Source organism: Bos indicus, chromosome 15 (assembly GCF_029378745.1).
Source record: "Bos indicus isolate NIAB-ARS_2022 breed Sahiwal x Tharparkar chromosome 15, NIAB-ARS_B.indTharparkar_mat_pri_1.0, whole genome shotgun sequence".
Taxonomy (NCBI): domain Eukaryota; kingdom Metazoa; phylum Chordata; class Mammalia; order Artiodactyla; family Bovidae; genus Bos; species Bos indicus.
In genome coordinates this window covers 6,927,813-6,941,580 of record NC_091774.1, presented here as the reverse complement: position 1 = coordinate 6,941,580, position 13,768 = coordinate 6,927,813, and the positions used below count along the sequence as shown (strand labels likewise).

Sequence of the window (13,768 nt, the reverse complement as noted above, 5' to 3'; positions counted from 1 at the left end):
TTTTCCAGGCAAGAGTACTGGAGTGGGGTGCCATTGCCTTTAGTAGTTGAGTGGGACTTAAGTTTGCGGGAGAAGGGGGAAGGTAAAGGAAGCATTTTGTGAGAGATCACTGAGCCTCAAACCCCCAGCCCCATATGACTTGTGATAGAACGGTGAGGAAGCGAGGCTGAAGACAGTTAAGAAGGCTAGGTCCTGAAAGATTTGGGAGACTTAAAAATTACTCCTTTCTAGGGTTCTTCTCCTATAGAAGGGAAAACCTATGGGTTTCCTGTTTTTATTATCCAGTCATTTCATCTTTGAGACCAGGTTTATTTTATCATAAGCTTATCTTGATCTTATATACAATTTTTTTTGAAGTATGTATATTGTTAGCACAAAATGGCAGAACTTCCAAAAAAGGGTTGGAATGACTTTTTCTAAAAGTATCTTTTATAAGCCTGGCCCTCAGTCAAGCACTTTCTCCTTTAAATCCTTTTAGCAATTAGTTGAAGAAGTACTTATCTCCATTTTTATAAAAAAAGTGAGCATCAAGCAGATCAGGAATTTGCTCAAGGTTAGAAGGCTAATAATTATAAATATTATTTATATTAATACAATTACTAGTATAAATAATTATAAATATTGGATTCAGAATTTGAACCCAGATCTGTCTTGAGTTTAAACCTTTCATAGTTTTTAAAGTGTGCTGTCTCTAAGTTTAATTTCATTTATAATGCATGAAAAAAACCATGCAAGCCATATTAGTTTTCTGAATTATAAATCAGTTCAATTCAGTCCCTCAGTTGTTTCCAATTCTTTACAACCCCCTTTGGACTGCAGCATTCCAGGCTTCCCTGTCCATCACCAACTCCCGGAGCTTGCTCAAACTCATGTCCATTGAGTCGGAGATGACAGCCAACCCTCTTGTTCTCTGTCGTCCCCGTCTCCTCCTGCCTTCAGTCTTTCCCAGCATCAGAGTCTTTTCCAGTGAGTCAGTTCTTTGCATCAGGTGGCCAAAGTGTTGGAGTTTCAGCTTCAGCATCAGTCCTTCCAATGAATATTCAGGACTGATTTCCTTTAGGATGGACTGGTTTGATGTCCTTGAAGTCCAAGGGACTCTCAAGAGCACAACACCACAGTTCATAGTATTGTAAATCAGTGGTTCTCAATTTGTAATGTGTAAAGGAATCTACTGGGAATATATATATATATTTTAATGCAGATTCTGATTCTATAGGTCATGTGTAGGACCTGAAATTCTGTATTTCTAACAAGTTTCCAGGAGATGCCAGACAGCTGATTCATGAACTACGCAGATAGACGACTCTAGAATGGTGAACGTAAAACCATAGAAATGTTATTAAAGATCCACTTTGTTATTCCTATTCTTATTTTATTTCTATTTTCAGTGAGAAAACAACAACAAAAAAACCTTTCCTAAGTACCTATTACATATGAATTACTCCACCATTTCACATGAGAGCTCATTTAGTATAAGAGCACTGCAAAATGTTACCAACTTATTAAAAAAAAAAAGTCTATGATCTATAAAAGCACAAACTGAGGATCAGAGAGACTGACTTGACCAAGATTAATCCATCATTCTTTTCACAGGTAAGTTCTTAATCATTTCAGCTCAACAAACTTCAGTTGTATTTGGTGGTAGTGCTAAGCCCTAAGAGATATAAACAGCAAAAAGTCAAAGTACTTCTTTAAGACTTAGAGCTTCCTGGAAGACATGCCAGGATGTAGGCAGATAAGTGGAGTTCACTGAGGCATCTGCTAAAATGGGACATGAGCACAGTGGTCGGGGACACAGTTTACGGTAGTGAGTAGAATACAGTAAGTAACAGTGTTGAAGTTCCAATCTAAGCCTTAAAATACATCAGTTCAGTTCAGTTGCTCAGTCGTGTCTGACTCTTTGGACTGTAGCACACCAGACCTCCCTGTCCATCACCAACTCCCGGAGCTTACTCAAACTTGTGTCCATTGAGTCGGTGATGCCATCCAACCATCTCATCCTCTGTTGTCCCCTTCTCCTCCCACCTTCAGTCTTCCCCAACATCAGGGTCTTTCCCAGTGAGTCAGTTCTTTGCATCAGGTGACCAAAGAATTGGAGCTTCAGCTTTAGCATCAGTCCTTCCAATGAATATTCAGGACTGATTTCCTTTAGGATGGACTGGTTGGATCTCTTTGCCGTCCAAGGGACTTCCAAGAGTCTTCTCCAACACCACAGTTCAAAAGCATCAATTCTTCAGTGCTCAGCTTTTTTTATGGTCCAACTCTCACATCCATACATGACTACTGGAAAAACCATAACTTTGACTAGACAGACCTTTGTTGGCAAAGTAATGTGTCTGCTTTTTAATATGCTGTCTAGGTTGGTTACAACTTTCCTTCCAAGGAGTAAGCGTCTTTTAATTTCATGGCTACAGTCCCCATCACAGTGATTTTGGAGCCCAGAAAAATGAAGTCTGTCACTGTTTCCACTGTTTCCCATCTATTTGCCATGAAGTGATGGGACCAGATGCCATGATCTTAGTTTTCTGAATGTTGAGCTTTAAGCCAACTTTTTCACTCTCCTCTTTCACTTTAATCAAGAGGCTCTTTAGTTCTTCTTCGCTTATGGGCTAGAGTTTAATCTTACCTTAGCGACCCCATGAACTGCAGCATGCTAGGCTTTCCTGTCCTTCACCGTCTGCCCAAGTTTTCTCAAACTCATGTCCATTGAGTTAAGTCGGCTCTTAATATCAGGGAGCCAAAGTATTGGAGCTTCAGCTTCAGCATCAGTCCTTCCATTGAATGTTCAGGGTTGATTTCTCTTAGGATTGACTGGTTTGATCTCTCTGCTGTCTAAGGGACTTTCAAGGATCTTCTCTAGCACCACAATTCGAAAGCATCAATTCTTTGGCTCTCAGCCTTCTTTATGATCCAACTCTCACATCTGTACCTAACTATTGGAAAAACCATAGCTTTGACTGTATGTTATACAGACTTTTGTCAGCAGAGTGATGTCTCATCTTTTTAATACTCTTTAGGTTTGTCATAGCTTTTCTTCCAAGGAGCAAACGTCTTTTAATTTCATGGCTGCAGTCACCATTCACAGTGATTTTGGATCCCCAAAAATAAAATCCGTTACTTTTTCCATTGTTTCCCCACCTATTTGCAATCAAGTGATGGGACTGGATGCCATGATCTTAGTTTCTTCATGTTGAACTTTTTTTTTTTTTTTAAGCCAGTTTTTTGTTAACTTTTCTCTTTCACCTTCATCAAGAGGCTCTTTAGTTTCTCTTTGCTTTCTGCCATGAGGGTGGTGTCATCTGCGTATCTGAGGTTATTGATATTTCACCTGCAGTCTTGATTCCAGCTTGTGCTTCATGCAGCCCAGCATTTCTCATGATGTATTCTGCATACAAGTTAAATAAGCAAAGTGATAATATACAGCCTCGACATACTTATGTCCCAATTTTGAACCAGTCCGTTATTCCACGTCCAGTTCTAATTGTTGCTTGTTGACATACAGGTTTCTCAGGAGGCAGGTACTGTGATCTGGTATCCCCATCTCTTTTAAGAATTTTCCACAGTTTGTTGTGATCCACACGGTCAAAAGGTTTTAGCCTTGTTAATGAAGCAGAAATTGAACGTACCACTCAAAAAACATGGAGAACTCTTTTTTTTTGATTCTAGTGCAAAATGATAAATTCTGAGTTAAACTCACTGTTAAAGAACAAATACAAGATAAGCATCCAAAAAATGAAAAACAAGTGCAATTTCTATTCACAGGTGGGGAAGAATGTTAGTAGTGGGATGGAAATTAAGAAAAGCTTCACAAAGATAAAACATGAAAATAGGGTAGGATTTCGATGGCTAAAAATCGTGAAGGCTCGGAGGAGACAGGCTGGGGTTTGTGCATTGGGGGTATGTGTGGAGGTGAAAAGTGCATGACTGTGCTGAGTACTGGAAAGACAGGCCATGCCAGGAGGACTCACTTTGAGTGGATTACTAAGTTACTGATGCGCTAGAATCATCTCACCAAAGAAGCGCATGATGCATAGGAGAGGAATGAACCTTTGTGTTTGTAGGCAAAGCCCTCTTGAGGAAGGCGTGTCCACACTGGGGAGGGAAGAGGAAGAGTTGGCTGAGCAACTGAGCAAGGCTGGGCGGGAGAGGAGCCCCTGCGGGAGGTCCTCGGAGAAGGGAGAGGAGTTGGCAGGTCTGAACCACGACGGAGTGAGGAGGGCGTGAGCTGTGGTGGCGACACTAACCCCTCTGCAGTGTCCTCTGTAATGGCTGGCGACAGAGGACCTGGAATAGCCAGTGAAGCCAGGCTCCCAGGGCCTCAGGGAGCTCTGAGTCATAGAGCTGCTTCCTCAGAGGAGGTGTGAGGCAGGATGCTCTTAAGGTACATAAGATGTGTCTGATTAAGGCCAGTTGGGAGGTTACTGCTAAAATTTAGTCATGGAAATACGGAAGTCTACATTTGTTTTATCTGAGGAACAAGGGCAATTGTATTGTAAAGTAAAATCAACTCAAATATGAGGACATGTTTTATGGAGTGTTGGTGTGCACTTGGTGGAGGAGAAAGACTGGTGGTGTCCCTGGGAGAAGTATTAAAGATATAAGAGCCATCTATGTGAATATGACTGAAGCAATGAGATTTCATGAAAGTTCTAGGAGAAGAAATTTTTAAAAACACTCCTTTTGATTAATGTTTGTCATAATTGCAGCGTAGTACTTAAGAGCATGAGTTCTGGAAAGCTAGAACTATCTGGGTTTGGATCCACCCTCTGCCAGTTGCTAGTCTGGGCTAAGTAATCTGGGGCAACTTGTCTGTGGTTTAGTTTGCTCGTCTGTAAAGTGAGGATAATAATAGGACCTATACCATGGGACTGTTAGTTGGCTTAGTATGTGCTTGTAAGGAGCTTAGAACAATGTAGTAATGCAGTTTGTGATTCATCATAAATGTCAGAGACCAGAATTTCAAAACTGAAATTGGTCCAAATTAGATTCTTTTGCAAGATGTATTGCATCTACTTTTTCCAGCTGCTCTTAATTCTTGATAGCCCTGTACTTTGAACCACTAAGTTTTGTTTAATAAACTTTCAGTATCCTGGGTGACATCTGTATTCCTGAGTTGTGGGGCAGGTGAGAGGGAGAGACTGATCATCTGACTTGTGGCAAAATCAGGACTTTCTGGTTTGATTAGACGTTGCAGGTGGTTTGAGTCATTCCTGATGCAAGAGGGTCCTCAGGCAAGAACAGGAAGTTGACGTTGAGTCACCTTCAGTATTATGACATACAATATTTTGTTTGTTTTCAAAATATTACAGGAAGTTAGTGTTTGTTATAGTAGTTTTTCAGCTAGTAGTAGTAAATACTACATAAAAATTTATTTTTCCCAAGGATAAGTAATTCTAATTTATTAATTAATTATAGGCTACTACTCTTTCTTGTTTTTCCTAATTCAAATTTCTCACCCTGTTTACATCTTATTAAAGTGATGACCTCTTTTTGTTTACCTTCATGATCCAGGGGCCTACTTTCTATCTCCTCCTTATCCCCAAAAGACTTGGCTGCGATGGTTAAGCCTAATAGCCTAGCCTTGGAAAACTCCCACACGTTTCCCATGTCTAAGGGTCTGTGTCTCATGTATGCACACATTATCTGCGATGAAAATGTTTGTTGCCCACTTGTACATATTTAGAGGTGATCCATGAGTTTGGAGAAGTTGTTACTATCCTTTAGGGTTGGTGATCCCCTGTAGTGTTCCCCACTCCACCATTTGCCGGTTAAAATGCTTGGTGATCTGCTGATCGAGCCTAGGTCCTGACAGCACGGTGACCGTGTGCGTCAGCCCTCCCTTCCTCTGCCCTCGTCCCAGCCCCTGCCTGCGCTGCTCGTATCCGGGTCATCCCATCTTGGCTTGCTTTGTGGTTGAGTCTCCGCCCTAAGGTCACCATCTCAGTGAGCCCCTTCTTAGTCCACATTTCTGAAAGACCATCTCCAGGTTTGGTTTGGCTTTTTGGGGTTTTTTCACTGCGCTTGTCATGAGCCAGCATTGTACTGTACATACCTATCTGTCTTCCTGGCTAGACCATAATCCATGAAGCAGAAACTGTTTTGCTTATTGCTGTATATCCAGTGCCTGGATTAGTACTTGAATATAGTAGGGGCTCAATACATACTTATTGAATAAAAGAGTTTGTTACATCCTTGTACCTTTAATTTCAGTGATACTTAATAATGGAGAAATTGAACTTAACGTAGAAAGGATAAAACAGGATATGTTTCTCTCACAGTCATAAATGAAGAATTTTAATTGGACTTTGTTTTGATTGCATTACTGTCAGCAAACATGGTTTTGTGCCCTTTCTGTGTAGTAGGCGCTGAGCTCGACAGTAAAATAGAAAACTGCGTAATATACGCTTCTCTGTTCAGGTATTTCAGTCTCGCCTGGAAGAAAACACGTATGGACAGTACCGTGTGGTGATTGTTACGGCATTAGGTATAAAGAAAATATTTTGTTAGCACAGAGAGAGGACTCCTCATTTGAATTGAGAAAGTGAAGAGTTCTCAACTAAAAATGGTCGGAAGCTCAGTTAAGAGTAATAATTCCCATGGATCACACCAGTTTACTTGCCTCCAGAGTCCCTACACTTCGTTACCACCTGGTCATTAGGGGCCAAAAAGAAATGTATCTGGTCTGCTTCTCCAGGATAGTTGCTTGGGCCATTTCAGTTTTTTAAAGAAGCATTGCCTTCTGCTTTACCCTGATGGAGGGTGAGCCACTTGCCTCGTCTTACTCTAGCAGAGGTGACTGTGTGCTGCCCCCAGACACGCAGCGCTTGATAGTGTGCTCTGAACTGCCCCGATGCCTAACAGTGGACGACTGTAGTCTCATAAAAGTTAGATGAATTCAGGTAACAGCTACATACCAGCTAAAGAATTGTAAGTAGTTATTTTTTATATCATTGTTTCTCAAAAATGTGTTCCTTGGACCAGCAGCATCAGTGTCATCTGGGCATTTTCAGGCCCAACTGCAAACCTACTGAATCAGAAATTCTAGGGATGGGGCTCAGCTTGCGTTTTATCCTAAGTCATTAAAATATTGCTACTTACATTTGCTTTATTTTATGTACTCCCTATTGGAGAAGTTTTAATATTTATGATGCTAAAATCAGGATGTAAATTAACTGAAAAATTTTCTGAATATATTTTGATCCATCCCTGTAGTCTCCTCTTGTAAATCTAGTTTTGTGAGAAGCCCAGATTTCCCCACAGACTTACTGACTTTACTGCATTCCAACTCTAGCCCAGATGCTTGAATCAGACTTTGAGTAGCCTGTGCCACTTGATGATTCAGAAGATATGTCACTCTTGCTGTCTCAGCTTCTTACGGTTATTCAGCAGTTAGCTTAGTTTAACACAGTGTTTTAGAAACCTGCATAATCAAGTCACTGAATTTCATCCCAAGAGCATTTAAATCAAAATTCTCTTGTGTGTGAATAAAGCTCAGATCTGTTATTGTTTATTTAGTTCACATTTGAGGTTGAAGATTTTTTTTCTTTTCAGTCTTGTTTTTTCTATTAGAATTCGATTGCAATGCAAAGCTATTTAAAGGTAATGTTTCCTTATCTACTCCTTTGAATTGATCAGTAGCTCTTTCTGTAAAGAGGACATCCTGTTTTAGACAGTCTCTTTACACACATTAAATTTTTGCCTCGTGTTAAATGAACCTAAACATAAAAGCATTCTTTTGTGTTTAGTATATATATTTGATATCAGTTTTCATTCCAATCCCAAGGAAAGGCAATGCCAAAGAATGCTCAAACTACTGCACAATTGCACTCATCTCACATGCTAGTAAAACAATGCTCAAAAATTCTCAAGCCAGGCTTCAGCAATACGTGAACCATGAACTGCCAGATGTTCAAGCTGGTTTTAGAAAAGGCAGAGGAACCAGAGATCAAATTGCCAACATCCTCTGAATCATGGAAAAAGCAAGAAGTTCCAGAAAAACATCTATTTCTGCTTTATTGACTATGCCAAAGCCTTTGACTGTGTGGATCACAATAAACTGTGGAAAATTCTGAAAGAGATGGGAATACCAACCACCTGACCTGCCTCTTGAGAAACCTGTATGCAGGTCAGGAAGCAACAGTTAGAACTGGACATGGAACAACAGACTGGTTCCAAATAGGAAAAGGAGTAAGTCAAGGCTGTTTATTGTCACCCTGCTTATTTAACTTATATACAGAGTATATCATGAGAAACGCTGGTCTGGAAGAAGCACAAGCTGGAATCAAGATTGCCGGGAGAAATATCAATAACCTCAGATATGCAGATGACACCACCCTTATGGCAGAAAGTGAAGAAGAAACTAAAAAGCTTCTTGATGAAAGTGAAAGTGGAGAGTGAAAAAGTTGGCTTAAAGCTCAACATTCAGAAAATGAAGATCATGGCATCTGGTCCCATCACTTCATGGCAAATAGATGGGGAAATAGTGTCAGACTTTATTTTTGAGGGCTCCAAAAATAACCGCAGATGGTGATTGCAGCCATGAAATGAAAAGACGCTTACTGTAACCTTGGAAGGAAAGTTATGACCAACCTAGATCCTTATTCAAAAGCAGAGACGTTATTTTGCCAACAAAGGTCCGTCTAGTCAAGGCTATAGTTTTTCCAGTGGTCATGTATGGATGTGAGAGTTGGACTGTGAAGAAAGCTGAGCGCCAAAGAATTGATGCTTCTGAACTGTGGTGTTGGAGAAGACTCTTGAGAGTCCCTTGGACTGCAAGGAGATCCAACCAGTCCATTCTAAAGGAGATCAGCCCTGGGATTTCTTTGGAAGGATGATGCTAAAGCTGAAACTGCAATACTTTGGCCACCTCATGCGAAGAGTTGACTCATTGGAAAAGACTCTGATGCTGGGAGGGATTGGGGGCAGGAGGAGAAGGGGACGACAGAGGATGAGATGGCTGGATGGCATCACTGACTCTATGGATGTGAGTCTCAGTGAACTCCGGGAGTTGGTGATGGACAGGGAGGCCTGGCGTGCTGCGATTCGTGGGGTCGCAAAGAGTCAGACACAACTGAGCAACTGATCTGATCTGATGTACATGTTTACTTCTTAATTAGAAATATAGGTGAGAAAATAAGCAACATCACTACTTTCTGTTTTTGTACCAGTCTTGTCTTTCCTTTACATCTTCATGTCTGAAATTTAGTCACTCGGTCGTGTTTGCTCTGCATCGCCATGGACTGCAGCACACCAGGCTTCTCTGTTCTTCACTATCTCTGGGAGTTTGCTCAAACTCATGTCCATTGAGTTAGTGATGCCATCCAACCATCTCATCTTCTGTCGTCCACTTCTCTTGCCTTCAGTCTTTCCCAGTATCTGGGTCTTTTCCTCTTCGCATCAGGTGACCAAAGTATTGGAGCTTCAGCTTCAGCATCAGTCCTTCCAATGAATATTCAGGGTTGATTTCCTTTAGGATTGACTGTTTTGATCTCTTTGCAGTCCAAGAGACGCTCAAGAGTCTTCGCCAGCACCACAGTTCGAAAGCATCAGTTCCTTGGCTCTCAGACCTGTTTATGATCTAGTTCTTACATTTATACATGACTACTGGAAAAACCATAGTTTTCACTAGACAGACTTTTGTGGGCAAAGTGATGTCTCTGCTTTTTAATATGCTGTCTAGGTTGGTCATAGCTTTTCTACCAAGGAGCAAGTGTTTTTTAATTTAATTTCATGGCTGCAGTCACCATCTGCAGTGATTTTGGAGCCCAAGAAAAGAAAGTTAAGATTAGTTAGAGGTTTATTTTTTGTTTTTAAATTGAAGTATAGTTGATTTACAATGTTGTGCCAAGTTTTGCTGTGTAGAGGTTTGTTTTTGATTGTTTATAGTATACAAGAACAGAACTGGTGGCAAGTTTGCTAAATTTAATTTTTGAAGTCTACTGTTTTTAGTGAAATACTAAATATTATACTTAATGACATATGAAAAATACTTGAGAAATATGATTTATATAAGATAAATAGCTAATGATTTAAACAGGATCTCTGATGTCAGATTGCCTGGGTTCAAATCTTTATCTTGGGAGAGTTTACTCTGCTGTCTACCTGGGGCAAGTGATCTGTCTGAATGTCACTGTGTTTCATCAGTACGGTGGGGTTAAGTACAGGGTGTGCAGTGTAGTAATGGAGCTGGTGCCGTCACTACAGGGGGTGCTGTGCATTGTACACGTTATAACAAATTTAGGACAAAATGTGGAAACAACTCTGATACGTAACACTGGGATAAATGAATTCTAGTATATCTGTGTAGTAAGATCTGTGAAGCCATTAAAAAGAATGAGAGAGGCTTACATGTTGTGTTAAGAAAAGATGCCCATAATGTATATTAAGTGAATAAAAACAAGTGTGGCTCAGGTACAACATGACGTCAATAGTTATACATGTGTATTACAAAACATGCACAGGAAAAAAATCCAGAATATATCACAAAACAAAAGTTTGGTTTTTCTCCTGGAGAATAGATTACAATAAACTTTAGCTTTTCCATTTTACTGTTCTACAAATTTTAAACACATTTTAAGATATCAAATGAGCTATAAAAATGAAAACATTTAAGGAGCAAAAAGCACTGGATTAATATCAGATCATTCACATACTCTGTTTATAATAGAATATGTGACTCTACTCACACTCTCTGATCTGCTTCAATCCATCTGTGAGAATTTAGCAATCAATAATTTCCAGCTCTTCTTCTTAACCAGGTAAGAGCCATTTTCCACAATTAAAGTTAGTAACAAATCCTTGGGCTTCCCTGGTGGCTCATTAGTAGAGAATCCACCTGCAGGCTCAATTCCTGGACTGGGAAGATCCCCTAGAGAAGACAATGGCAACCCACTCCAGTATTCTCACCTGGGAAATGCCATGGACCGAGGAGCCTGGTGGGCTACAATCTGTGGGGTCGCAGAAGAGTTGGACAACTGAGCAACTAAAGAGCAACAGTTCTGAAGTTTCTGACTTCCTGGTGGGGAAGCAGAGACCAAAGTGACACTGAAGGCTGCTGAGAGAAGTGGTTTTATTTATACATGTTTACCAAGTCTGCTTCCCATTCACGTCTTAGTAAACACAGGATACCTGCAGCAGAGTCCCAGCTCTGGACACGGCATCATATGCAGAACTTCACACTCAGGGTTGGAGGAGGGTCTTCCCTTGTGGCATCTAGTAGGAGTCTAGAACACTCCAGTTGCACATGCCTGCATTCCCTAACGTGATTTTGACCCCATCAAAGAAGATCTTTGATAATAGTATAATAGCAAATCGGTCTGTTCTTGATACAAATGAAAACGGCCTAGAATTAGGGCCTTGGGTCCCATGGGCCCGTGTGAGTGGTCTGTTACCACAGTTCTTCCAGCACTACTCACAAGGCTGTCTTGGACTGCCAATATAGTCAGTCCCCTGCACACGAATGAGTTCTGTTCCAAGAGCTTGGTCAACAGAGTTAGCCTGGGTACCCAACTAATACAATTAAGCTATATAGTATTGTACTGTAATAAGTTAATAATATTTTTTCAAAAATAATACATTAAAAAGTACACAAAAAAAGCTTTAATCTTACAGTATAGTGCCTTGAAAAGTACAGTAGTAGAGTATGATGGCTGGCGTAAACTGGCATAAAGTGAACAGGCAGGTTCCTGACTGGAGCAGGGAGCAGAGGTGGAGGATGGGCGAGTGAAGGATCTCAGCGATGGGAGGCAGAGGGCAAGCTGGTCTCCCTCATGCCGGCCCTGGGAGCACAGGCTCCTTTCTGCATTCAGTTCTGTCCACCTTCTTGAAAGAATGATCCGGTGACGCTGGGTAGTAGGTACATGCTGTATTGCTGCACTCTGTGCAGTGAGATGCACGAAAGCACAACCACTTGTAGGGGGTGCACGCGTGTGACAGTGTGCACCAGACACATGAGCGAACGGAAACAGGGTTGGGCGTGCACATTTCATCTTTGCAAGTTCACCACGTGGAGGTTCGTATGTAGGGGACTTACTGCCTAGAGAAAAGGGACTTGTTCCATTTTTGCACAGGAGACACACTTAGTCTCTAATCTTGGATGTGGAAGATGAATAAAAAGTTGTGGGAGTGAGAGGGAGGTTCAAGAAGGAGGGGACATGTGTGTACTTACGGTTGACTCACGTTCTTGTGTGACACGTTCTTGTGTGACAGAAACCAACACAACATTGTGAAGCAGTTATCCTCCCCTGAAGAATAAGTTTTCGTAAAGTTTAAAAATGATAAAATTTGAAAGAAAAGAAGTGTTATCAGGAAGTTGGCTCAGGAATCAGGCTGCTGGGTTTGAGCAGCATCTGTGATGTGCGGCTGAGCCACGTGGCCTCAGTTTCCCATTAGAATGGAGATTGTCCTGCCGCGTGCGTCCTCAGTCATCGTCTGCGCCAGATGAGTCCGTGAACGTGTGTACTTGGCAGAGTGCCTGGCACACAGCGAGCAGTCAGTTCCTGCTGGTCCGTTTCCCTTTGCCTCTCCTGATCTTCGTGGGGGTGGGAAATGGAGGAGACAAGGAGGAAATGTGCCTGGGTTGGATCACTTACACTGGGTCTCTCATTTTATTACCGTTCCCTCTCAAAAGCAACTCGCTTCCCTCATAAGGATAGCATCATCTCGGTGGTGGTTTAGTTACTAAGTCGTATCTCTCTGTGACTGCGTGGACTGCAGCCTGCCAGGCTCCTCTGTCCATGGAATTCTCCAGGCAAGAGTACTAGAATGGGTAGCCTTTCCCTTCTCTAGGGGATCTTCCCCACCCAGGGATCAAACCTGGGTCTCCCGCATTGCAGGTGGATTCTTTACCAGCTGAGCCACAAGGGAAGCCCAAGAATACTGGAGTGAGTAGCCTATCCCTTCTCCAGCAGATCTTCCTGACCCAGGAATTGAACCAGGGTCTCCTGCATTGCAGGCGGATTCTTAACCAACTGAGCTGCCAGGGAAGCCCAAAAGTGAGAGTGAAAGTCGCTCAGTCACTTCTGACTCTTTGCAACCCCATGGACTATACAGTCCATGGAATTCTCCAGGCCAGAATACTGGAATAGGTAGCTGTTCCCGTCTCCAGGGGATCTTCCCGACCCAGGAATCAAACCCGGGTCTCCTGCATAGCAGGCAGATTCTTTCCTGAATGAGCTAGGTGGGAAGCCTAGAACGATCCCTAAACTTTCTGTGTTCTTAGCCCTATCTCCCAGGTGTTGCTTCCTCACGCTGTAGTTTTGGAATTTGTACCTCTTTTCTTTTTCTTCCTGAGAAACATGCCTCCCAGCAGTCCTGGTCCTTACTGTCTCCCTGCCACCCCTCCCGCCCCCCCCACCCCCCCACCCCCCACATACACACATCTCTGACAGACTGAAACTTCCAGCCCCATCCCCACCTTGTAGCAACTTCTGGGCTGCTTAAGAATCAGCTGTTTTCAACCACGTTTTCTCTATTATAGTGTTCTTGGTGTGTGTCAGTCACATAAATAATGGAAATCAATGGCAGTTGGCAGGCTTAGCTAAACTGTGCTCTATATTAAGCAGAATGTTTATGATACCGTAGTGCTGTGAGAACTCTTGCACAGATTCCTTATTAAGAGCTCTGGGGTCTCTAGGAAGATACTGTCATGAAACAGGCTGGATGCGGGGACAGTCCCTGAGCTGCAGCACTCCATGTCTTGTATTAACACTAGTAGTAATGGCTTGGGTCATGACTTCCAGAGAGTTTTTCCAAAATCTGAAGTTTGTTT

General features: G+C 41.9%; 1 protein-coding gene across 12 annotated transcripts in view; it reads left to right on the top strand.

Moving 5' to 3' along the window:
- The window catches only part of YAP1 (Yes1 associated transcriptional regulator), a 135,536-nt gene that overhangs the window by 75,439 nt on the left and 46,329 nt on the right, over positions 1-13,768 (top strand). The gene's annotated exons all lie outside the window — the stretch shown is intronic.